Source organism: Hemiscyllium ocellatum, unplaced genomic scaffold (assembly GCF_020745735.1).
Source record: "Hemiscyllium ocellatum isolate sHemOce1 unplaced genomic scaffold, sHemOce1.pat.X.cur. scaffold_403_pat_ctg1, whole genome shotgun sequence".
In the NCBI taxonomy this organism is placed as follows: domain Eukaryota; kingdom Metazoa; phylum Chordata; class Chondrichthyes; order Orectolobiformes; family Hemiscylliidae; genus Hemiscyllium; species Hemiscyllium ocellatum.
The window spans coordinates 187,260-211,319 of NW_026868849.1; positions in this window are offsets into that span (position 1 = coordinate 187,260).

Below are 24,060 nucleotides of genomic sequence, written 5' to 3' on the forward strand. Positions count from 1 at the left end.
ATTAAGCAAACCGCAATTTATTCAAACACTGTAGACAAAAAAAACAACAACAGCAAAAGGAACTTGAAATAATTTAGTTTATTGGAAAACTTAACAGATTAATAGGTTATTTAATTACTAAACAGTAACTGCTCTAAAATAATCCTAGAAACGCACACTTGTCCAAAAATCAATTGAGGAAGCACATTGTCTGACCTGCAGTTCTCCAATCCAGGAGGAATGAACATCAAAAGATACTTGTGAGAGAAATCTCAGAATGTGTAGCAGCCAGGAGAGATTTTCTGCCTTCCACCCCTGCTGAGACCCCAGCAATAACTGGTGAAAGGTAAAACTAAGAATGCTGGTTCATTGAGAGTTTGGCCATCACTCTCAGGACCAGGCCCCGGCTGCAAGGACGAAAAGGAATGGACTGTATCTCAACCGTCTATACGACTGTAGTAGGTCGCACAAAAATGCCTAACTCCACCTAAGCCATGCAATGTTAGTAAGATAAATGTCAAAGTTAAATAGAAATAAACAAAGCCAAAGGATGCAGCAGGCCTGGTAATCAGACACAGCCTCAGGAGCCCAGCAATTCCTACCCTGCCAAAGAGAGGAGAATCACTGAGCTAGTGAAGAGAAAGCATCATGTCTCTGCCTCACGTCTAACTTTACAATTTGTGACGTGCCATTAGATCGACAGTCAGCGATGTCAACATCTCAGGAAGACCAGGTATTATTGCCATTTGTCATGGTTGTTGTGAAAGGAGTTAAATTGAGTTGTTTGTTCGGTGACTGTGATTAATGTCAGTCTTCATGGATTCTAACTGTGTCCCTGAGGCTTTCCTGTTCTATTAATAAGGGTTTTTTTTCAATCTGTTATCACAGAGTATCAGCGGCAGTGCCATCCACAAGGTGATTGGAATCAGCAGCTACAGAGGAAGGTAGAGAAAGACAATTTTAGAACAATAGACTGCAATGTTCCAACAATGGATCAGAATCTCAGAGTATTAAACTGGAATGTTACAACAATGGATCATAATCTGAGAGTATTCAACTGGAATGTTACAACAATGGATCATAATCTGAATGTTTTAGACTGGAATGTTCCAACAATGGACAGGAGTTTATCTGCGGGTCTTTACTGGCTTTCTCAGGATTGGGCATGGATAGAGTTGCAGATAGAAGCCGTACTGAGAATTATTCAAGCTGGGTATTATCCCATCCTTGCTATTATTGGTGTTTCTGGTAAGCCAATTTCTGTCCATTCTATAAACGATAGTGAAGGTTATTGCTATTTCGATTATTTATAAATTATAAATGCATAAACTGTTATCTTCAGCTTCAGTCACAAACTCCACTTCATGTACATCAATATCAGGCTCCTCACTCATCAACATCTAAGAAGGAACAAGTCTGTTCAGGCCGATGACTCTACCTTTTTCTCTGAACTGTTTTATAACTGTATTCTCTCTGTCATCAAACCTGCCTACTCCTACCTTTATAATTTCACCTGTCTCCAACTCTGCCTCAGTGTTGTTGCTGAATTAGCCATCATCTGCCTCATTCATAGCTTCATATTTTGCGGCTGTAGTTCTTTTCTGACCACTCTTCCAGTTACAAATATTTTGACCACAAACTTTTCTTGTCTCTCCTGTTATGTCATAATAGGGACCTCATATCACAGTAATAATGTCACTGACCGTGTCATTCAGATGCAATTCACAGGCACAAGTTATGACTTTAAATGCATTGTTTAAATCCTACCACAGCCGATGTTAGATCTTAAATTTGAATGGCAACAATTGGAATGAAACCTCATTTTACAATCGGCAACCATAAACAATCAGGATTTCTTTTATTATTTCACTGATAGCCTTTAGTAAAGAAACTACCTGTGACAAAAAAAAAATCTGCTCCATACGGACTAAAAAAATAGTCTCGCAGTCAATGACAATTAGTGATGGATGTCAAATGCTGCCCTTGCCAGTGATGCTGAGATTCTGGAAAACTACACCATTAAAGGTGAAATAAACCAAGGAACTGTAAATGATGTAGATCTGAAATAAAATTCTCCAGTGTCTGAAACCGTTGGAGAATCTTGGCAAGTCTGGCAGCGTCTGTCAGGAGAAAAACTGGTAAAGAGAGAGAGAGAGAAATGAAAAGCGAACAAAGGGACTGCTGATGATGAACCGAAGGAAAATAGAATGGGAGCTTTTTCTCAGATTTCCCCTTTTCACATCTTCCTGAATATCATGTTAATTTTGATGTGTTCCTGTTTAAACTGAGTTATGTTCCCTCTGCCCTTCTTCTCAAAGTGCGGTGATCTACGCCATCTGCAATACAAGTGCAGCCATTATAGTTGCTGAGATACAGAGTAAGGCAATGTTACATTGTCACTGCTTCTCTGGAGAGAGGAACTGTGAATGTGGGAATGTGGAGAGATGTAACGGCTTTTTCCGCTCAGAAGAGAAACATTTTCAGCACTAAATGGGTGCACCGTGTGTGTAAGGATTTGACTTGCTCCTGTCATTACAGAGTGAAGAAAGGTTCTATGGACGCTTTTTCCGGGTTTGTGCTGTCAGCTGCTGCGTCCATTCAGAGAGACCCAAACATATGTTGATCCCCTAAACGGGAGGAGAGAACACAGGGGACAAAACCTTCAACATATTGTCTAGCTATCACCATAGTTAACAGCTTACCGAGAATGCAACTTTTTTAAAAAATGTTTTGTGATTTATGCATGAAAGAAGTGAAACTATCACGGTCTTCTAACAGATGAAAGGCTTAACAGGCAGTCAATTTTTCAATATATCATTTCAGTTACATCATACTGTACATTTTTGCTAAACGTCCTGTGTGTTAGGATTGAGCCCTCCACTTCCACTTAATGAAGGAGCGACACTCTGAAGGCTCGTGTGCTTCCAATTAAACCTGTTGGACTATAACCTGGTGTTGTGTGATTTTTAACTAAATATTTAAAACAGAATGGAGAAGACAACCAGGAAAATGAATGGCTTTACATCAGCTGTGAGAAACACATTGTAACACTTTATAAGAAACGTGACAACTAGACGCTTCGAGAATAATGATATGAAATGGCACAGTCAGCCTCGATTCAGGAAAGTGAAATTATCTTTGATAAACCTGCAGGAGTTGGTGGAGATTGTCCGTTGTGACATCGACAACTGAGAATCAATGGGAGTAGAGTACTTGCATTTTCACAAAATGTTTGACATGGTTGAATGCTGGTGAATGGGGAATGTTAGAGTCCATGGGTAGGTCGGGGTGTAATACACCAAATGGATCAAAATTGGATAATGGGCAAAATGAAGAGAGTAGTGTTTTTTCTGTGGGTGGATGTCTTGTGGGGCATCAGAAGGATCAGTGCTTGGGAAATAAATGTTCGCTTCGTATAAAATTATTCAGATGGGTGCAACAAATATTGTGATTCTCATTTATATTGATTAAGTGGTGAGAGGTTGGGAAGTTCTGTTGTTGAAAAGGACCTGAATGTCCTTGGTTATAAATCAGTAACAGAATTCATACGGGGCAGGAAATAAATGGTATGTGGCTTTTTGTACAAAATGATTGAAGTACCAGAGTTAGTATATCTTTCCTAATGGTGTGTTTTGTTGAGAGAGTATTTTATTGCATTGTGTACACATTTGGTCAGCTTTATCAATAATGACCTCTTTGTCACCAAGACAATGCAAAGGATTTTCTACGGACTAAACCCTGGTACGATGGCACCATGTGGAGAGAGGGCATAACTCTGTGTTTAATCTGTAGCCTTGTTAGAGAATAAGAAGTTGAAACTTGATGGGTAGAGACGAATACTCAATAGATCCCAAACAGCTGAATAAGGTGAAAATTCCGTATTTTTAACTGGATGATTGACTCCCGATAGCTTACATACCTGTGCAGAACCCTCATGCCCATTGACAGAGAGGTACAAGCTCTGAATGAACCCTGACATTTTAATGCACAGTTACTGTGTGACACTGAATTGAATGACACTTTGGACACAGTCCTGTCAGCAGTCGCAATACCATCAATCTGAAAGAATTAACACTTCTGCACCATCTTCTGACCTCCATGGAGACCATGGGCCTACTATCTTGGAGATGCAAGCCACCTTGGTGAATGACTATAAAAATTTGGCTTCATTCCTACTGCCAGAAAACCATGTTAAATTTGCACATATGTACTATGAGTAATTAAGGCACGAGGAACAAGGTGGTGCAGTCTGTCTGTTTAGTCCCTGCTCCATTTGTTTGTGAAGTTGGAGTATCTCTGACACCTTCCTGTTCCTGGGATGGTGACTTGAGAAGCTGAATTATCACTTTCTGCCCCTAAGTAAGTAACTCCATGTGCAAAACACTCTCTTTCTGATCCCATGTAAGTGAGGGAGTGAGTAGATTCCTTCTCTTACTGTGTATTTGGCAGGAGGTACTGAATGAGCTATCACACATCTTGTCCATTAGTTTGATGGGTTGAATGAATTCTACATATTCTTGTGAACACAGATTGAGGTGCCGAATGAGCTGCACCTTTTATGTGGAAATGTACAGTGTCTAGCAGTGCTGTTACATGAATGTTATCCAGACTTTAACAGCACGATCTTGAATGGTGTCCAGTTCTTGTTACACATGGACACAGACTGCTTCAATAGCTGAGGAGAGTCACCTTGTTCTGAAAACCACGTAAACGTCAGTGAATATCCCCAATTCTGCTCAGTTTGGACTCAATGGGCTGAATTGCCTCCTTTCACGCTGTCAGGATTTTATGATGACAAATTGGGCTGAGGGAGCTACCCTGAGAATCTCTTGCAGTGATGCCCCACGGCTGAGATGATTGATGTCCACTGATGATAAACATCTTCCCTTGTGATGTGAATGATTCCAAACAGTATAGAGACCGTAATCAATTCTCATTAAGTTTGATTGTCCTCAGACTCCTTGCTGTCAATCACAGTCTAATACTGCCTTGAGTTCAGGGCCAGTCTCTCTGTCTAATCCCTCGTGTTTCCTCTTTTGTTCATATCAATAGGTAAAGCTGTAGAAGCACAGAATGTTTTCTTCAAACAGAGGGGAGTGAATGTCAGGAATTCACTTACACAGAGAGTTAGGGAAACGAGATCAGTGTCCCACAGGGATCACTTCTGAAACCTTTTCTCTTTGTGATTTTTATAACTGATTTGGATGAGGAAGTGGAAGGGTGGGTTAGTAGGTTTGCCGATGGCACTAAGGTTTGTAAAGTGGTACAGAGGCGTTTGCAGGGCTTTTGTAGGTTGCAACAGGACATTGAGGTAATGCAGAGTTGGGCTAAGAAGTGGCCGATGGAATTCAAGCTGGAAAAGCGTGAAGTAATTCCCTTTGAAAGTTCAAATTTGCAGAATATAGGGTTATAGGCAGGTTTCCTGGCAGTGTGGAAGAACAGAGGGATTTTGGTGCCCATGTCAATAGATTCCTCAAAGTTGTTACCTAAATTGATATGGTTGTTAAGGAGGCGAATGGTGTGTTAGCTTTCATTAGAAGGGAGATTGACTTTAAGAGCCGTGTGGTTATGCTGCAGCTCTGTAGAGCCCTGGTTAGACCCGCACCTGGTGTATTTTGTTCACTTCTGGTCACCCCAATATTGGAAGGATGAGGAAGCTTTTGAAAGGGTGCAGAGTGAATTTACCAGAATTCTTTCTGGACTGGAGGGAAGGTCTTAAGAAGAAAGGTTGAGGGAGCTAGGACTTTACTCATTTGCATGAAGAAGAATGAATGGTGACTTGATAGAGGTGTAAAAGATGAAGAGAGGCAAAGACAGAGTGAATAGCCAGAGACTTTTCACCAGGGCAGAAATGTCTATCACCATCGGTCATAATTTTAAGGTAATTAATGGAAGGTTTAGGGAGATGTCAGTGGTAGGTTTTTCACACAGAGAGTGGTGGGTGTAAAGTCAATTACGTGAGGGAAACTTGGGAGACTCTTGGATAGGCACATGGAAGAAAGTGCATGGAAGAATAAAGGTGAATCTGATCTTAGAGTCGGACAAACGGGTGGTCCACCATCAAGGGTCGAGGGTCTCTATTGTGCTGTATTGTTCAATGTTCTGTATTTGGAGCGGTTGGAATGGATTTTGACCTGTCAGAGAGTTGAGAGTTATGACGATTTGGACTTTAAAGAGGATTTGAGACTAAGAGCAGATCAGCCACGATCTTAGTGAAGGGCAAGGCAGGCTTGGGCGCTGAACAACATGCTCTTGTTTCTGATGTTCTCACATTCTGTTATTGGAAAGTTAGCGGGTGGTATTTTCCTGGAATGTCTGTTTGAATGTTGTGGCCTGGGAGACCAGAGACTTTTGTGAGTCATCTCTGGCTGAGCTATGGGGGCTGTAATCACAACGAATCTGGGTCTGCAACATGACCAATAAGATTAGATTACTTACAGTGTGGAAACAGGCCCTTCGGCCCAACAAGTCCACACTGACACGCCGAAGCGCAATCCACCCATTCTCCTATGTTTACCCCTTTTCCCAACACTACGGGCAATTTAGCATGGCCAATTCACCTGACCTGCACATCTTTGGACTGTGGGAGGAAACCCACGCAGACACGGGGAGAATGTGCAAACTCCAAACAGTCAGTCGCCTGAGTCGGGAACTGAACCGGGGTCTCTGGTGCTTGGAGGCAGCAGTGCTAACCACTGTGCCACCGTCCCACCCACGCCACACAGAGGGCACACAAGTTGCAGAGAGGGGCAGCTCTGTAAGGAGAGATGAGGGTTCTTTTCCATAATCATCCTGGGATTTCCAATCACATTTTCCCAATCACCCCAAACTGTATGTGACAGCATTAAGGGACTGAATGGTAGCCTCTGTTTCTGGCACAAGTTTATAGCAGCAAGTGGCCTCCAACTGCTCCTGTCTAGCAGGTTTTAGGTTCTGAATGGAACACAGAAACATGGGACTGAGGAGCAGGAGTGGGTCATGAGGTACTTCAAGCTATTTCGACTAGGCACATCAGATTCTGGCTGATCAGGTTGTGTTGTCAGCCCCATTTTACTGTCTGAAGCCCATTATCCGTGACTCACTTCTCTGTCAAATATTTAAGTAACTCAGCTTTGAATTCCTGTAATCAGAGAGGCACCTCAAACTTCTGGGGAAGAGAATTTTCACTTTAAAGGCCCTTTTTGGAATTTTTCCTCATCCCTCTTATTCAATTAGAGAGTCATACAGCGTGGGAAAAGATCCTTTATTCCAGCTCGGCCGTGCTGACTAGATATCACAATCTGATCTAGTTCCACTTGCCAGCATTTAGCTCATATGGCTCTGAACCATTCTTATTGATATATCTGTCCAGATACATTTATAAACATATAATTGTACCCGCTTCCATCGTTTTCTCTGAAAGAATTTTCCGTACATGCACCACCCTCTGGATGAAAAAAGTTACCCCTAAGGTCCCTTCTAAATCTTTCCCCCATCACCTTCAACCTATGACTCTACTTGTGGGCTCCCTAGCCCTGGGGAAAAGACCTTGGGCATTCAGGCTATCCATACCTCTTATGATTTTATAACCCACTTTCATGTTACCCCTCAGCACCCGACAGTCCAGAGGGAAAAACCTCAAACTGTTCATCCTCTCCCTGTCGATGAAACCTTCAGGTTCCATAAAAACATTATAAATCTTTTCTGCACCCTCTCAAACTTAACAACATCAATCCTTTAGCAAGCCAACCAAATTGTACGCATTATTCTTAATGAGGCCTCACAAGCGTCCCTGTGCAAGCGCAACATGCCACCCCAACCTCTATACTAAATGTTCGGACCGATTCAGGCAAGCATGCCAACTGTATTATTCACCACCCTGTCTGCCTGCAGCTAAACTTTCAAGGAAATATGAACCTGCATCCGTAGGTCACTTTGTTCAGCCACATTCCCCAGAGCACGACCCTGCTTTAAGTAACTCAGGAAGGAGAGGATCAAATATGAAGGTAGGCTAGCGAGTAGTATTAGACATGATAGTAAAAGTTTCTTTCAATACATAAGAAACAAACGATAGGCAAAAGGAGACATTGGGCCACTTCAAACTGATGCTGGAAGCCTAGTGATGGGAGGTAAGGAAATAGCAGCAGAACTTATGAAGTACTTTGCGTCAGTCTTCACAGTGGAACACACGAGTAATTTCCCAACAATTAAATGGAGTCAGGGGGCTGAGTTGAGTATGGTTGGCATTACAAAAGAGAAAGTGCTAGAAAAGCTAAAAGGTCTTAAAATTGATAAATCTCCTAGCCCCTGTGGGATACATCCTAGAGTTCTGAGAGAGGTGGCTGAGGAAATAGCGGAGGCATTTTTTGTGATCTTTCAGGAGTCACTGGAGTCATGGAAAGTCCCGGATGATTGGAAGATCGCTGTTGTAACCCCCTTGTTCATGAAAGGATCAAGACAAAAGATGGAAAATTATAGGCCAATTAGCCTAACCTTGGTTGTTGGTAAAACTCTAGAATCCATCATGAAGGATGAAGTTTCTAAATTCTTGGAAGAGCAGACTCTGATTAGAACAAGTCAAAGTGGATTTAGTAATGGGAGGTCGTATCTGACAAACCTGCTGGAATTCTTTGAAGAGGTGTAAAGTAGGTTAGGCCAGGGAAACCCAGTGGATGTGGTATATCTAGACTTCTAAAAGACCTTTGATAAGGTGCCACATGGGAGGCTGCTGAGCAAGGTGAGGGCCCATGGTTTTCGAGGTGAACTACTGGTATGGATGGAGGATTGGCTGTCTGACAGAAGGCAGTGAGTTGGGATAAAAGGTTCTTTTTTGGAATGGCAGCCGGTGACAAGCGGTGTCTCGCAGGGTTCAGTGTTGGGGCTGAAGCTGTTTGAAATATATATTAATGATCTGGATGAAGAGACTGGGGGCACTCTAGCAATGTTTGCCGATGATACAGAGTTCGGTGGACAGGCAGGTAGTACTGAGGAAGTGGGGAGGCTGTTGAAGGATCTAGACAATTTGGGAGAGCGGTCAAGGAAATGGTTGATGGAATTCAACGTGAGCAAATGCGAGGTCTTGCACATTGGAAAAAAGAATAAAAGCATAGACTACTTTCTAAATGGTGAGAGAATTCGTAAAGCCAAAGTACAAAGGGATCTGGGAGTGCTAGTCGAGGAATCTCTAAACGTAAACATGCAGGTTGAGTCCATGATTAAGAAAGCGAATGCAATGTTGTCATTTATCTCAAGAGGGTTGGAATATAAAAGCACCGTTGTGCTACTGAGACTTTATAAAGCTCTGGTTAGGTCCCATTTGGAGTACTGTGTCCAGGTTTGGTCCCCACACCTCAGGAAGGACATACTGGCACTGGAGCATATCCAGCGGACATTCACACGGATGATCCCTGGAACGGTTGGTCTAACATACGAGGAACGGTTTATGATCCTGGGATTGTATTCATTGGAGTTTAGAAGATTAAGGGGAGATTTAATAGAAACTTACAAGATAATACATGGCTTGGAAAGGGTGGACCCTAGGAAATTGTTTCCATTAGGCGAGGAGACTGGGATCCGTGGACACAGCCTTAGAATTAGAGAGGGTCAATTCAGAACAGAAATGCGGAGATATTTCTTCAGCCAGGTGGGCTTGTGGAATTCATTGCCACAGCGTTTAGCGGAGGTTGGGATGTTAAATGTCTTCATGGCAGAGATTGATAAATTCTTGATGTCACAAGGAATTAAGGGCTACGGGGAGAATGCTGGTAAGTGGAGTTGAAATGCCCATCGGCTATGATTGAATGGCGGAGTGGACTCAATGGGCCGAATGGCCTTACTTCCACTCCTACGTCTTACGGTCTTATGGTCTTAACTTACCAAAATGCAAAACCTCACAAATAACTAAATTAAACTTTATCTGCCAGTCCTTGGCATTTTGATGGTCAACGGTGTCGTTGTACTCTGAAATAATCTTCTTCACTGTCTACTGAACCATGATTTTTATGTTATCTGTAAACTTACTAAACATGCCTCCGCTATCCCCATCCAAGTCGTTTATATCCATGATGAAAAGCAATGAGCTTAGCACTGATTCTTTCAGCACACCGCTGGCGACAGGACTCCAGTCTGGGGAACAATCAGTTACTTTCAGGACAATTTTGTATCCAACTGGTTAGCTTTCCTGTGTGACCTGACCTTAATAACCTGTCTACCATGGGGAACCTTATTAAACACCTTGCTGAAGTCTGTGTAAGCAATATATACGACAGTGCCTTCCTCAGTCTTTTTTGTCACCTCTTCACATTATTCAAACACATCAATGAGACATGATTTCCAGCACACAAAGCCATGTTGTCTATCCCTAATTAGTCCTTGTCTTTCTGAATGGATGGAAGTCAAATTCCTCAGATTCCCCACCATCAAACTCCTCTACACTGACGTTAGGCTCACTGAGGCTATAATTTCATGTGCTTTTGGATTGCGGTTCCCTTTTCTCGTCCCACTGTTCCACAAAAAAAACATAACTAGCATGGTGATGTGACCAAGGATTTAGTTCTCAGAGTGTGTCAGGGTCAGTGTTAGGAACAAGTCAGATGGATTTCTTTAATCTGCTAAACAACACGTTTATGACAAAGGCAAAATTCCTCAAACTATGATGGAAACAAGAATGACGAGAGGATTTGCAAACATGTACATTGATATTTCCCTTTGAAAAATACTGTGGAACACACACACACACACACACACACACACACACACATATATATATATATAAAGTACTGTTTTTTTTTGGTGAAAGTTTGCTCACAACTGTCCTCTGTCTGTATGCCATTGCTTGATGCTCTGACCTCCCCCAGTCTGTGTCACATTGCAGACGTTCTGCACTCCCTCTGTATGTATCCCATTGCAGACAATGTGCTCTCCCCTCTCTGTATCTCAAAGCAAACGCTCTCCTCACCCCCATCTGTATCCCATTGCAGCCGCCCCAACTCTCCCCCTATCTGCATTCCATTGCAGAGGCTATGCCGTTGCCCTGTCTGTATTCCACTTCAGACGCCGTACCCTCCCCTGTCTCTATCCCATTGCAGACGCTCTGCCCTCCCCTGTCTCTATCCCACTGCAGATGTTCTGCCCTTCCCCCGTCACTATCCCATTGCAGATGCTCCGTCCTTCCCCGTCTCTATCCCATTGCAGACGCTCTGCCCTCCCCTGTCTCTATCCCACTGCAGATGTTCTGCCCTTCCCCGTCACTATCCCATTGCAGATGCTCCGTCCTTCCCCGTCTCTATCCCATTGCAGACGCTCTGCCCTCCCCCTGTCTGTGTCCATTGTCCCATCCCCCTGTCTGTATGCCATTGCAGACACTCTGTCTCCATTTGACATCTTATTGAATGACTATCCTGGTGCGGGAGCAAACTGAGCTCCATCCCTTTCATCCAATTGATTGGTATGGATTGTAATTTGTTGATGACATCACACAGATCCCTGAAAAATTCAACTAGTTACAGCTTTCCAAACACAAAATGAGTAAGGACCTCTACTCTGTATTTCCAGACGTACCTCAGGTGTCCCTTGACCACTCTCCCTGTCCATGCCCTTCATCATTTTATAAACTTATAGAAAGAGCAAATGTGACTCCAATCAACACCAATGGCTGTGCTCCCAGTCATCCTGCGTCTAAATTCTCAAATTCAGTAGTCATACCTCTTCCTTCTCCATCAACGCACGATTCTAAAAAGAGTTTAATCAATTTGTTCAGACATATTATGAAACAGCTCTATGGGCTATAAAACTGGAATTTTCGGCCCAATGATAGGGACCTACCATCATTCAGCATTAGCCGCTAAAGCTGCAAGATGGTGCTTCTGTGTGTTTATTCATCAGCCTGTTGTAACATGCTGTGACACACCTGCAGAGGACATGAATACACACCACCTTCTCCAGTGATAGGGGCACTACCAGCCTGTCATGGACTGGAATCGACTCCAGAGTTCCGCCTCAGAAACGTGGGCACCATCCATTAAACAAGGCCTAAACCATGCCCACATTTTGGCTCATATTTTAAGTGTATGGATCAATTAAATTCTGGTTAACATTACCAAAATTTACAGGGGACATTTCTCATTGAAAAAGGTACAAGTTTATCGCCTTAACTATAGGATGTTGAGTGCATTTGCTGTGCCATTGAGATAAACAATGAAGATCTTTAATTGCTTGGTTTTAATGGCTATTATCAGTAGTCTCCTACATTAGGGGAAGAAATCCTGCAACACACTTTGCACTATGAAGTATCTCGAGTAGATACCAATCCTGATCCCAAAACACCTGTCACTATTTCAAATCTCTAACAATTTGGATTCCCTCTTCCTAAAATCATTCATTGACATAAGGCAACTGTTTCCTTTCCAGCTTTTGCTTACTGCTCCCTCTGCTTGCACAAGGCAAACCAAGATCTGGGTCTTTGGGAAACTCAAAGCTGGTGTCTGTAGGCCTTCTGGAGAGGGGATTATCGTTTTAATCCAAAGTGGGAATGTGAGGGGGCAGTAATATCATTCACTGGGCTGTGGTGTGGCAGGTGGATTTTAACATGGACACATGTGAGTTATTGCATTTTGGTAAAACAAACAAGGGGAGTGGTTACACGATGAATGCTGTCTTTGGTGGTTATATAGAAAAGAGGGACGCACGGGTGCAGGTATAATTCTTTGAAGTTTGTGGAAAGGGTGGTTAAGGTTACTTCATTGCTCAGACCTTAGAGGTTAGAAGTTGGGAAGTCATGCTGAGATTCTGCAGGGCATTGATAAAGCATCGTCTGATCCTATAACAGAACTGTACTTATAGTAAGGAGATTATGCAGCTGCAGAGGGTTCAGAAGATATTTACCAGGGTGTTACCAGTAACACCTCATCTTCTGCCTCGGAAGCCAGCAAAATCACGGCATGAACATTGGATTCCGTGATTTACAAATCTCCCCTGACCAGATCGCAGATCCAACCCCCGGACTCCCATCTGCTCTTCCGAGGAGACGTAATGCCCATCTTCTTTCCCCCCATTTGCTCCACACTCCCGACCGATCTATCACTATCACCCCCTACCTTCACTCACCTATCACCTATCTTTTCCCCAGCCTCGACCCATCATCCAGTTTCTCTTAGCCTCATCTCCCTCCCCAGTCCTGAAGAAAGGTCCTTTCTAAAACGTTGACTCTCTTGCTCCTCGGATGTTGTCTGGCTTACTGTGCCTTTTCCACTGCCATGCATTACCTACACGGAATTATCAAACATTTGCAGACCCTATTGTCTCTTAGGCACCATGTCGTTGTCTTTTATAACCGCATATAGTCTTAGGGATAAGAAAATAGCAGAGAAACTAAACAGCTACTTTGCATCTGTCTTCATGGAGAAAGCACCAGGAAATCTCCGTGTAAAGCAAGTGATCACATGGGACTTGTGGAACTAAAGACATAAAGTCAATTCATATCAGCAACGAGGTAGGACTTGAAAATTGAGCTAGACTGATCATTGCTAAATCTGATGGGCCAGATATACTTCATATCAAAGTGACAAAAATAAAACAGCATATTAATTGAACTGTCAGTGACTGTGTTTTATTTTCTTGCAGATCCTGCAAAGGCCATAACCATTGTAGATAACTGAAAGGTAGTAAACATAATCCATCTATGTGCACAGAAGAAGACATAATGTGGAGGACTGCAAACAAATCAATTTGACATCTGTAGGGAAAGAGTTGGAATCCATTATATAAGATGTGATACTGGGTACTTAGAAGTGAACAGCAAAATTGCAGAGAATCACAATACATTTCTGACAGAGAAACATGCATGACAAACTTCGGAATTATTTGAAATTGTTTCTTGTAGCATAGACCACAAAAACCAGTGGGAGTAGTGCATTTGGATTTTCAGAAATCTGGGCGGGAAAAATTTCTGGCTGTAACAGATGATCCTTTTTTGAAGTATTTTAGGTGTTGAAAGTGATTTCCTCCAATTCCAGAAGCAGCACTTATTGTTTTGTAGGCTGTTGCATTGTTTTGGAACAATGGGAAAAAAAATCAAAGCAACAGCAGTTTTAAGAGGGAAAAGAACAGACAAAGGAAGCACATTGCGAGGGGAAGAAACTGACAGGTCAGCGTATCTGCACAGTTACTGCCTTTGCTGTTTGAATTCATGTAATGCTGGATATCGGAGTGCCTCCAGGAAAATTAATAAACAGTGAAATTTACAACTGGTTTGGATGAACTGTTTGGGCGAAGTTCCCAGCCAGATAGTGAATTGTTTTAACTATGTCCTACAGAAAGTCTGCAGAAATGAGTAGAGTGGGTTCTTTCTTAATTATATGTGTTTGAGATATGACTCTTGATTAATTTTAAAATATACGCCATAAATAATAATTTAACATTGGGCAGTGTTTTGTAGAGGAATAAGACCGTTTTCTTTTTCTGGATCTGTAGATTGTGAAGGAGCACAAATGGCCTTAGTAGAATCATATGCGCTTCTTGTCAGATGTGTGAGTTTGAGGATTTAAGGGTTACTGCGGATTATATCTGCAATAAATGCTTCTGGTTGCGAATGCTATCAGATCGAATGGATGGGTTAGAGAGACAGTTTAAGACAATGAAGAATTGGTAACAGAAACAGTATGAGACAGATGGCAGTTATTGGAAGGGGGGAAAGTCTCAGATGCAGTTACATAGATGTGTTAACTCCAAGAAAGGCAAGAGAGTTAAGCAGCTAGTGCAGGAGTCTTCTGGGGCTGTCCCCATTTCAAACAAATATGCTGTTTTGGAAAATGTAGCGGGTGATGGATTCACAGTGGAACGTAGCACGAAACATGCAAGTTTCTAGTATGGAGTCAGTCTCTAATGCAACAAGGGATACGTTGGATTCCATGAGGTTAATTGTGTTAGGGGACTCGCTAGTCTGAGGTACAGACAGACGGTTCTGTAGCCAGCAGAGGGATAAGCACAATGGTGTGTTGCTTCCTTGGTGCCAGGATCAAGGATGTCTCAGAAAGGGTGCAGAATGTTCTCATGGGGGAGAATGTCCAGCAAGAGGTCATTGTCAAATTTGGAACCAACGACATAAAGGGAAAAGTTTGAGATTATGGACGGAGATTGCAGGGTGTAGGCAGAAATTTAAAAAGGCACTCGAGAGTAGTAATATCTGAATTACTCCCGGCGCAATGAGCTACTGAGGGCAGGAATAGAGGGATAGAGCAGATGAATGCATGGCTGTGGAGCTGGTGTAATGGAGAATTATTCACATTTTTGGATCACTGGAATGTCTTTTGGGGTAGAAGGAAGCTATACCAGAAGGACGGATTGCACCTCAACAGGAAGGGGACGAATATACTGGTAGGGAGATTTGCTAGAGCTGCTCGGGAGGATTAGAACATAGAGAACATAGAATAATACAGCACAGAACAGGCCCTTCGGCCCACGATGTTGTGCCGAACATCTATCCTAGATTAAGCACCCATCCATGTATCTCTCCAATTGCCGTTTAAAGGTCGTCAATGATTCTGACTCTACCACTGCCACGGGCAGCGCATTCCATGCCCCCACCACTCTCTGGGTAAAGAACCCACCCCTGACATTTCCCCTATACCTTCCACCCTTCACCTTAAATTTATGTCCCCTTGTAATACTCTGTTGTACCTGGGGAAAAAGTTTCTGACTGTCTACTCTATCTATTCCTCTGATCATCTTATAAACCTCTATCAAGTCACTCCTCATCCTTCGCCGTTCCAACGAGAAAAGGCCGAGAACTCTCAACCTGTCCTCGTACGACCTATTCTCCATTCCAGGCAACATCCTGGTAAATCTTCTCTGCACCCTCTCCAAAGCTTCCACATCTTTCCTAAAGTGAGGCGACCAGAACTGCACACAGTACTCCAAATGTGGCCTAACCAAAGTCCTGTACTAGATTGTAACTAGTAAAGGGGGGCGCGGCTGGGGGCAGGGAGATAGTGAGGAAATAGATCAATCTGAGATTGGTACAATTGAGAACAGAAACGGGTCAAACACTCAGGGCAAGCAGGGACAAAGTAGGACTAATAGAGTAAACTGCATTTATTTCAATGCAAAGGGTCCTAACAGGGAAGTCAGATGAACTCAGGGCATGGTTAGGAAGATGGGACTGGGATATCATAGCAATTACACAAACATGACTCAGGGATGGGCAGGACTGGCAGCTAAATGCTCCAGGATACAAATGTTACAGGAAAGATAGAAAGGGAGACAGGACAGGAGGAGGAGCAGCGTTTTTGATAATGGATAGCATTATAGCCAGACTGAGGGAGGATATTCCTGGAAATTCATCCAGGGAAGGTATTTGGGTAGAACTGAGAAATAAGAACGGTTGATCACCTTATTGGGGTTGTATTATAAACTCCCTAATAGTCAGAGGGAAATTGAGAAACAAACTTGTCAAGAGATCTCAGGTGTCTGTAAGAAAGTAGTGTGATTATGGAAGGAGATTTTAACTTTCCAAACATAGACTTATAGATGGAGAGGAATTTATTAAGTGTGCACAAGAAAATTTTCTGATTCAGTATGTGGATGAACCTAATAGAGAAGGTGCAAAACTTGACCCATTCTAGGGAAACAAGGCAGGGAAGGTGACTAAGGTGTTAGTGGAGATGAACTTTTGGGCCAGCTACCATAAATTTATTAGATTTAAAATAATTATGGAAAAGGATAGACCAGATATAAAAGTTGAAGTTCTAAATTGGAGAAAGGCCAATTTTGACGGTATTTGGCAAGAAATTTCGAAACCTGATTGGGGGCAGATGTTCACAGATAAATGGACGGCTGGAAAATGGGAAGCCTTAAAAATGAGATAACAAAAATCCAGAGAAAGTATATTCCTGTTAGGATGAAAGGAAAGGCTGGTAGGTATATGGAATGCTGGCTAACTAAAGGGTTTGCCTTATATAAAAAAAGAAGCTTATGCCTGGTATAGACAGGGTAGATCGAGCGAATCCTTCGAAGAGTATAAAGGCAGTACATAGAACATAGAAAAAACAGCGCAGTACAGGCCCTTCGGCCCTCGATGTTGCTCCGATCCAAGCCCACTTAACCTACAGTAGCCCACTTTCCTCCATTTGCCTATCCAATGCCCGTTTAAATGCCCATAAAGATGGAGAGTCCATCACTTTTACTGGCAGGGCATTCCTTGAACCCTCGACTCGCTGAGTAAAGAATCTACCCCTAACATCAGTCCTATACCTACCACCCCTTAATTTAAAGCTATGCCCCCTCGTAATATCTGACTTCATACGTGGAAAAAGGTTCTCATGGTCAACCCTACCTAAACCGCTAATCGTCTTGTACACCTCCATCAAGTCACCCCTAAACCTTCTTTTCTCCAATGAAAACAGCCCCAAGTGCCTCAGCCTTTCCTCCTACGATCTTCCTACCATACCACGCAAAATCCTAGCAAACCTCCTTTGCACGCGTTTCAGTGCCTCCACATCCTTCTAATAGTATGGCGACCAAAACTGCACACAATACTCCAGATGTGGCCGCACCAGAGTCTTATGCAAATGCAACATGACCTCAGGACTCCACAACTCAATTCCTTTATCAATAAAAGCCAGTACGCCATATGCCTTCTTCACAGCACTATTTACCTGGGTGGCAACTTTCAGAGATCTGTGTACATGGACACCAAGATCCCTCTGCTCATCCGCACTACCAATTATCCGACCATTAGCCCAGTACTCCATCTTCTTTTTACTCTTAACAAAGTGAATCACTTCACACTTACCTACATTGAACTCCATTTGCCACCTTTCTGCCCAGCTCTGCAGCTTATCTACATCCCGCTGTAACCTGCCACATCCTTCCTCACTGTCAACAACTCCACCGACTTCCGTATCATCCGCAAACTTGCTCACCCAACCTTCTAGCCCATTCTCCAGGTCATTTATAAAAATGACAAACAGCAATGGTCCCAAAACAGATCCTTGTGGAACACCGCTGGTAACTGCACTTCAAGATGAACCTTTACCATCAACTACTATCATATCTTCTTCCAGCCAGCTAATTCCTAATCCAAACCTCCAACTCTCACTCTGCCATACCTCCGTATGTTTTGCAGTAGCCCTAACATGGTTAACCTTATCAAACGCCGTACTAAAATCCATATACACCACATCTACCGCTTTACTCTTGTCCACCTCCTTAGTCACCCTCTCAAAGATTTCAATAAGGTTTGTGAGGCACGACCTGCCCTTCACTAAACCATACTGACGATTCTTGATCACATTATTCCTATCCAGATGATCATAATTCCTATCCCTTACAATTCTCTAAGACTTTGTCCACAACAGAAGTAAGACTCCCCAGCCTATAGTTACTAGGGTTATCCCGACTCCCCTTCCTGAACAAGGGAACCACATTTGCTATCCTCCAGTCTTCTGGCACTATTCCTGTAGACAACGAGGACATAAAAATCAAGGCCAATGGCTCTGCAATCTCCTCCCTTGCTTCCCAGAGAATCCTAGGATAAATGCCATCAGGCCCAGGGACTTATCTATATTCACCCTTTCCAGAATTTCCAACACCTCTTCCCTACAGATCAAAAAGCCATTCATTTAATTAATTGTGACTCAATATTCACATCAACATCAATGTCTTGTTCCTGATTGAACACTGACGAGAAGTATTCATTCAGTGCTCCCCAATTTCTTCAGCCTCCACACGCAACTTCCCACTATTATCCTTGACTGGACCTATTCCTACCCTAGTCATTCATTTATTCCTGACATGCCTGTAGAAAGCCTTTGGGTTTTCCTTAATCCTACCAAACAAGGACTTTTCATGCCCCATCCTTGCTGCTCTTAGCTCTCTCTCTTTAGATCCTTCCTGGCTACCTTATAACTCTCAATCACCCCAACTGAACCTTCACGACTCATCTTTACATAGGCCGCCCTCTTCCCTTTAACAAGGGATTCCAATTCCTTATTAAACCACGGCTCCCTCACACGACCCTTTCCTGCCTGCCTGACAGGTACATACTTATCAAGGATACTCAATAGTTGCTCCTTGAACAAATTCCACATATCGATTGCACCCTTCCCTTGAAGCCTACTTTTCCAAGCCACGCATCCTAAGTCATGCCTCATCGCATCATAATTTGCCTGCCCCCAGCTATAACTTTTGCCCTGTAGTGCACACTTATCCCTCTCCATCACTAAGTAAAAGTCACCGAACTGTGGTCACTGTCCCCAAAGTGCTCACCTACCTCCAATTCTAATACCTGGCCTGGTTCGTTACCAGAACCAAATCCAGTATGGCCTCAGCTCTTGTTGGCCTGCCTACATATTGTGTCAGGAAACCCTCCTGCACACATCGGACAAACACCGACCCATCTAATGAACTCGATCTATAGCTTTCGCAGTCAATATCTGGAAAGTTAACGTCCCCCATAACAACCACCCTATTACTTTCACTCTTCTCCTGAATCATCCTCTCAATCCTTTCTTCTACGTCTCTAGGACTATAAGGAGGCCTGTAGAAAACTCCTAACAGGGTGCCCTCACCTTTCCTATTTCTAAGCTCAGCCCAAACTGCCTCAGATGGCGAGTCTTCATCCATCGCCCTTTCGAATGCTGTCATACTATCTTTGACAAGCAATGCCACACCTCCCCCTCTTTTACCCCTACCTCTGACCCTACTAAAATATTAAAACCCTGGAACCTGCAACAACCAATCCTGTCCCTGTTCTACCCATGTCTCTGTAATAGCCACAAAATCGAAATCCCAGGTACCAACCCACGCTGCAAGTTCACCTACCTTATTTCGTATACTTCTCGCATTGAAGTATACACACATCAAGTCACCTTCCTGTTTACAGGCACCCTCCTTCGAGATTGAAGCCATGTTCCTAACCTCCCTACACTCCAGGTCCTGCACCCTAAAGCTACAGTCTAGGTTCTTATGCCCCTGCAGAGTTCGTTTAAACCCCCGAAAGAGCACTAGCAAACCTCCCCCCAAGGATACTGGTGCCCCTCAGGTTCAGGTGTAGACCATCCTGTTTATAGAGGTCCCACCTTCCCCAGAAAGAACCCCAGTTTTCCAGAAACTGGAATCCCACCCTCCTGCACCATCCCTGTAGCCACGCATTTAACTGCTCTCTCTCCCTATTCGTCGACTCTCTATCACGTGGCACGGGTAACAAACCGGAGACAACAACTCTGTTTGTTCTAACTGAGCTTCCAACCTAGCTCCCTGAAAGCCTGCCTAACATCCTCATCCCTCTTCCTACCTATGTCCTTGGTGCCAATGTGGACCACGACTTCTGACTGCTCTCCCGCCCCCTTAAGGATCCGGAAAACACGATCAGAGACATCACGTACCCTTGCACCTGGGAGGCAACATACCAAACGTGAGTCTCTCTCGCCCCCACAAAACCGCCTATCTGTGCCCCGAACTATCGAGTCTCCACTAACTATTGCTCTGCTCTTCTCCTCCCTTCCCTTCTGAGCAACGGGGATAGGCTCCGTGCCAGAGGCCTGAACCCCATTGCTTACCCCTGGTAGGTCGTCGCCCCCACAAGTATCCAAAATGGTACACTTGATCTCCTGCGCGCCTTTATAGGAAAACAACCTACCCATGTAAGCTTGCGCAACACCAGCTTCCAGGTCCGCTCCGCACTTTCTTTAAAAAACTTTCAAATTTAAACCGTGAAACAAACGTCACCGAATCTTCAAGCAACCACTGCCAAAGAGCCCTTACCTGTTCTGCTGAGAAAGTGAGGGTAGTAATATACTTAAGAGCGAAATCAGGAGGGCAAAAAGGGGACATGAGATAGTTTTAGCAAGTAGAATTAAGGACAATCCAAAGGGTTTTTACAAATACACTAAGGAACAAAATCATAACTAGGGAGAGAATAGAGCCCCTCAAAGATCAGCAATGCAGCCCTTGTGTGGAGCTGCAGGAAATGGGGGAGATACCAAGCGAGTATTTTGCATCAGTGGAAATATGGAAACGGATATGGAAGATATAGACTATCAGGAAATTGATGGTTACATTTGAAAAATGTCCATATTGCAAAGGAGGAAGTGCTGGATATCTTGAAACGGGTAAATGTGGATAACTCCCCAGGACCTGAACAGGTGTACTCTAGATCTCTGTGGGAAGCTAGAGAAGTGATTGCTGGGCTTCTTACTGAGACATTTGTACCATTGATAGTCACAGGAGAGGTGCCAGAAGACTGGAGTTTGGCAAACTTGGTGCAACTGTTTAAGAAGGGTGGTACGGACAATCCAGGGAACTATAGGCCAGTGAGCCTGACGTTGCTGGTGGGCAAGTTGTTGGAAACAATCCTGAAGGACAGGATGTACATGCATTTGGAAAGACAAGGACTGATTAGGAATAGTCAACATGGCTTTGTGCTTGGGAAATCACATCTCACAATCTTGATTGAGTTTTTTTAAGAAATAACGAAGAGGGCAGAGCGGTAGATGTGATCTATTTGGACTTCAGTAACGCGTTCGACAAGATTCTTCATGGAAGACTGGTTAGCAAGTGTAGATCTCACGGAATACAGGGACAACTAGCCATTTGGATACACAACTGGCTCAAAGGTTGAAGAAAGAGGGTGGAGATGGAGGGTTGTTTTTTAAGACTGGAGCCCTGCGACCAGTGGAGTACCACAAGGATCAGTGATGGATCCTCTGTTTTTTGTCATTTACATAAATGACTTGGATGCAAGCGTAAGAGGTATCGTTAGTAAGTTAGCAGATGACAACAAAATTGGAGGTGTAGTGGACAGCGAAGAAGGTTACCTCGGAGTACAACAGGATCTTGATCAGTTGGGCCAATGTGCTGAGAAGTGGCAGATGGAGTTTAATTCAGATAAATGCTAGGTGTTGCCTTTTGGGAAAGCAAATTTTAGCAGGACTTATACACTTAATGGCAAGGTCCTGGGGAGTGTTGCTGAACAAAGATACCTTGGAATGCAGGTTTATGGCTCCTTGAAAGTGGACTCGCAGGTAGATAGGATAGGGAAGGTGGTGTTTGGTTTGCTTTCCTTTATTGGTTAAAATATTGAGTATTGGAGTAGGGAGGTCATGTTGCGGCTGTACGGGACACTGGTTAGGCCACTCTTGGAATATTTCGTTGAATTCTGGTCTCCTTCCTACCAGAAATATGTTGTGAAAAATGAAATGTTTCGGGAAAGATTTACAAGGATGTTGACAGGGTTAGAGGATTTGAGTTATAGGGAGAGGCTGTACAGGCTGGGTCTGTTTTCCCTTGAGCGTTGGAGGCTGACGGGTGACCTTATAGAGATGTACAAAATTATGAAGGGCATGGAGAGGATAAATGAATAAAGTCTTTTCCCTGGAGTCGGGGAGTCCAGAACTAAAGGACATAGGTTGAGGGTGGGAGGAGAAAGATGTTGGGTGGCACGGTGGCAAGAAATGCTGCCTCACAATGCCAGAGACTCGGGTTCAATTCCAGCCTCAGGCTGTGTGGGCTCTTTGTGTGGCTTTTGCACATTCTCCCTACGTATGCATGGGTTTCCTCCCACAATCCAAAAATGTGCATGTTAGATGAATTGGCTATGCTAAATTGCCTGATGTGTTCGGTGTCGGAGGATTGGTCTGGGTGTGTTGTGCTTCGGCAGGTCGGTGTGGACTTGATTCCACACTCTAATAACTCTAAATGTAAAAGAGACCAAGGGGTAACTTTTTCTCACAGACGGTGGTACATGTATGGAATGAGCTGCCAGAGGATGTGATGGAGGCTGGTACAATTGCAGCATTTAAAAGGCATTTCGATGGTTCTATGAATAGGAAGGGGTTGGAGGGATATGGGCCGGGTGCGAGCAGGTGGGACTAGATTGGGTTGGGATATCTGCTAGACATGGACGGATTGGACTGAAGAGTCTGTTTCCATGCTGTACATCACTATACCTCTATAACTCACACAGTGAGTTCGTAAATGCAATTAATGTGAATGGTATTTGAAGGAACACGTGTAATTGGAATGCTAAAGTTAGGTTGGAGTTTGTTTAAGGGAATCAGAATATGGAGGTAAAGACATCATGAAGAAGTTGCAATGAGTGTTGGTGAGAGTGTGCCTGAGTTATTGAGTGCAGTGTTGATGACCTATTCTAAGAAAGATTACACTGATCACTAAGGACGTGCAATGGACATTCTTCAGATTAATTCCTGAGATGACAAGGCTTTCTGATGGGGAGAGTTGTCTTGCGACCTCTCCAGTTTCAAAGCATGAGTGGTGATCGCAGTGAAATTTCAAAAATCTATGATACATGTGATAAGGTGAAAATAAATTGGATGTTTCTCTGGCTGTCTACTCTATAGTTAAGGCAAATAATGACAGGGTAAGGGATATGCTATTTAAGACCGTAATAAGGAGGAGATTCTTCCCTTGGAGGGGACTGCCTAATACAGGGCCATGGAAGCCTGCTGGCAGGGCAAGGTTAAGAAGGATCCCCAGATATTCTTCACGTTTATCAAGTGGAGCAGAACAACCAGGGAACATGTAGGGCCTATAAGTGACTTGCCAATTTGCATCGCAACTTGACTTCATGGTCGAAGGCTGTTTGTGTGACTGGAGCCCAAACTCTCCTGGTGTACCGCAGAGATCAGTGCTGTGTCCCTTATTATTTGTGGTATTCAGAAGTGATGTGAGTGTGAAGTGGGTAGGGGGAGTGTGATAAGTAAGTTTGTGTTTGACACAAAGATTGGCCAGGTGGTTGGCAGTGAGAAGGAAGGTCTTATCTTACAGGAAGATACAGATGGAATGGTCAGACGGTCAGATCAATGGCAGATGGAATGTAACCGTGATAAATATGAGGTGATACACTTTGGAAGAAGGAACCAGACAGGGGAGTACTAAAAGAATGGCATCACACTAGGAAGCTCAGAGTGTGCTTCTCCACATATCCCTGAAAGTGACTGGATATGATAATTGATGATTTCAGCATTACTGTAGATAAAGACTTTATTCATTGACCGAAAGATTATGCGAGTTTTATATGGCACTTTGGTAAGGCCAAATGAAATATTGTGTGCAGTTCTGGGAGCCACATTACAGGAAGGATGTGAT